This window comes from Octodon degus, unplaced genomic scaffold, assembly GCF_000260255.1.
Source record: "Octodon degus isolate 3935 unplaced genomic scaffold, OctDeg1.0 scaffold00146, whole genome shotgun sequence".
Taxonomy (NCBI): domain Eukaryota; kingdom Metazoa; phylum Chordata; class Mammalia; order Rodentia; family Octodontidae; genus Octodon; species Octodon degus.
This window is the reverse complement of record NW_004524722.1, coordinates 4,492,782-4,495,951: the sequence shown is the minus strand read 5'-3', so window position 1 is coordinate 4,495,951 and position 3,170 is coordinate 4,492,782.

The window sequence follows — 3,170 nt, the reverse complement described above, 5'->3', positions numbered from 1 at the left end:
TGGTATGATTTTGTTCAAATTTCTTGTACAAAAGGTTCATTTTTCTTAAAAATGTGGTGCTATAAATTCAACTAAATTCAGAAATTTTAAATATTTAAACATTTATTGCCTACCCCTTTCTACTTTGAGAATTCTAATTATATGACTACAAGTTTATTGATTTTGGCACACAGTGAACTATTAGATGACTGACCTGTAAATTCTTTATCCTTCATTTTTATTTCGGACACTTTTTATTGTTATATTCATTTAAGTTTGTAAATAATTTATTTACAATGTGCAGTCTATTATTAATCTCAGGCTATGTATTCATTTCAGAAATATTTCTCTAGAATTCACTCTGTCTACATCTTGTATCTTTCACATTTCATTTTTTGTTTATAATGTTTTAATATGCTGTATAATTATTGATTTTCAATAAAGTTAATGAGAAAAAATTTCTTGAAGATGTTCTCTTATGTTCTCAATTAGATTTAGAGTGTTAGGGTTTACCTTTTAAGCACATAATCATTTTTAGAATAGTAAATTTAAAGATTAAGTTTTCCAAGTATTTATTAGTAATGTGTAGAAATATCATGAATTTTTTATGGTGACCTTTGTCCTGTCATCTTAACAATAATGTTTCTTAGCAAAAATTCTTGTACATTTCTTAGCATTCTTTAACATAAACTATCAATTCTGTGGATATGTAGCTTTATTTTTGTTTGCAAACTGTGTTCTACTATTTCTATATTTCCTCATTGCATTGACTACAACTTCCAGGGCTATGCTTCATAAGAACACTCAACCTTGCCTTTATTTCTTATTTAAATGCAGGACTTGAGTCTACATATGAACTTGAGCAGTTTTTCTACACGAAAGTGATGCCTAATAACGGCCAACAGCAAACAAACATCCTACACAGGAAAGGCGCTGCCTTCTACCTACTGTCTGAAACGGCTTGGCAGCAGATGCCTCCCCAGTGACCCAGAGACATGCTTACCTCATCTGATACAAGATGCCCAGAAATTTTCAAAAGAGTCTCACTGCATGATGGGAGATATTATGGGATCGAAGCTCTAAAGTAAAGATCTAAATCAGCTGTGAGATCTAAGTCTGTGAACAGAATTTTGATTAGAGAAAAGCTGGACAGAGAAGCACAACTTTTCTCTGCTGTGTGAACATGAGAAGGCACAGTGAAAAAATGGGTATCTACCTTCTTGCTCATAGTAGCAGTGATACTAGCAAGAATAACTACATAAAAGCTACCAAACATGAACAACCAAGACTCTCTTCCTCTTGCTTAACATAGGCTTCAGCTTCCATTACTTTACTATGCTGTTCTATTTGTGTTGTTCTCAGTATTTTGTTCTTACCACTATCATCACTGTATTTTTACCTTCCAGGCTTCAGAGAGAATATCTTGTTGCAACCAGTTAAGAAGGACTATGTGGATGTTGTATATATTTTTTTTGGAATAGATAAATGTATAAGAGAAACTAGTAAAGATCCACTTTACCTCTTACTGGTAGGGCACGACTTGTGCGGTTGCTGAGTGTGACCCTGGAATCTGCTGCTCAACAGTCCTCACACTCCGTGCAGTGTTGTAGGTATTACTATGCTCAAAGATTATTGGGAATATTTATAAGAGGCAGGGAAAATAATTGGATAGAAATTGGAAATTAAGACAAAGAGGATAAATATGTTTTTGACAAAATCCAGACATGGAATGTATACATGACCCCTGGAAAAAGACAAGTGTTTAATTTCTAACTTCATCAGTATCACATTACTGGGGCCTGTCCGTTAGCTCACTTGCTTAAGTGACTGCTCAAAGGGCATGTTCAGTCTCTGGTCACTGTGGTTCAATCCCCAGATGCTCAAGCCATACCACACCTTCCCTGAAGGCATCCTGAGCCAGCCCCCCCAAAAAAATTACTATGCAAGACTTACAAGTATTAGACCAGAATTCATTTGATGTACAGAGTGCCATTAACATGCATTTAATACATGTCCTTGCCACCATTCTTGAACCAGGAAGGGAAGGAAATCAAAGCAGTCCTCACCATTAAGGAGGGAAGGTTTAGAGCAGTAATGTTCAGAGAAATAATGTACAATATTTTCTGCCACATAAATGACTGTAAATGTGAACTGTACATATTGATGAGATGAGAATTCTGTGACATCTCACATAAAATAAGGAGTTTCTCAGAAAAAATAAGAATTAGACAATAGCTTGGTAGAAGTGAAGAATCAGAATGACTTAGTGTACACTTCATAGTTGAGAGTGATTTTGTGTACATAGGTAGTACATGTAAAATTCATTCATTTGAGGTACTGTGTGGCCACTTTTTTGTTAGGGTAGAAACCATATAAAGAAAAATTAAAGAGAATTTCAAGATACAAGAATGAATATTTGTTGACCTTGATTATCTGGGGAAAATGCTATAAAAACAGGTGAAGACAGGGGAATAGAGGCTAAGTTATAATAGCTCTAATAGAAAAAAATTGTATGCACAATGTCATTGAACTGTTTCTAAGCTGCTTCTTGCCATCTACATGCCCCTTTATCACATCACTAGACATTTACAAGCTAGACACTTACCACCTCCCAGATTCACAGCTGCCTTGTTCTTCTCTGTCTATGTTAGTCTCTGCCCTGATGACCCAGTTTATTCACAACTGTCGGATTCATTTTCCTGGAATACTTTGTTGTCATTTGTCCTTAGATCAGTAAATTGCAACTACTCAAAATTCTCCTAAATGCTCTACATTAAGGATTTTGTAAATACAGTAATTTTAAAATAATAATATTAAAGAATCCATGAAAACAGTGGCATCCATAATTAGGTGAGCAAGGACATTTCAGGTCCTCCTCCAACACAGATACTAGTTAACACAGACACTGGAGAGAACTTCTGTATGAAAACTTTAGAGACCCAGCTGAGAAGCTATGGCATCCAGGTCACTGTAAAACCATGAAGATATTCCAGCAAAAAGGAAAATTCATGACATTTTGCCCTCCTATATGTGTCCCTCTAGTTACTGAAGATGAGGGGCCAGGGAGATAGCTCAGTAGAATAGTGCTTGCCTGGCAAGCACAAGGTCCTGAGTTCAATCCCTGGTACCACAAAATAATAATAATAATAATAATAATAATAATAATAATAATAATAATAATAATAATAATA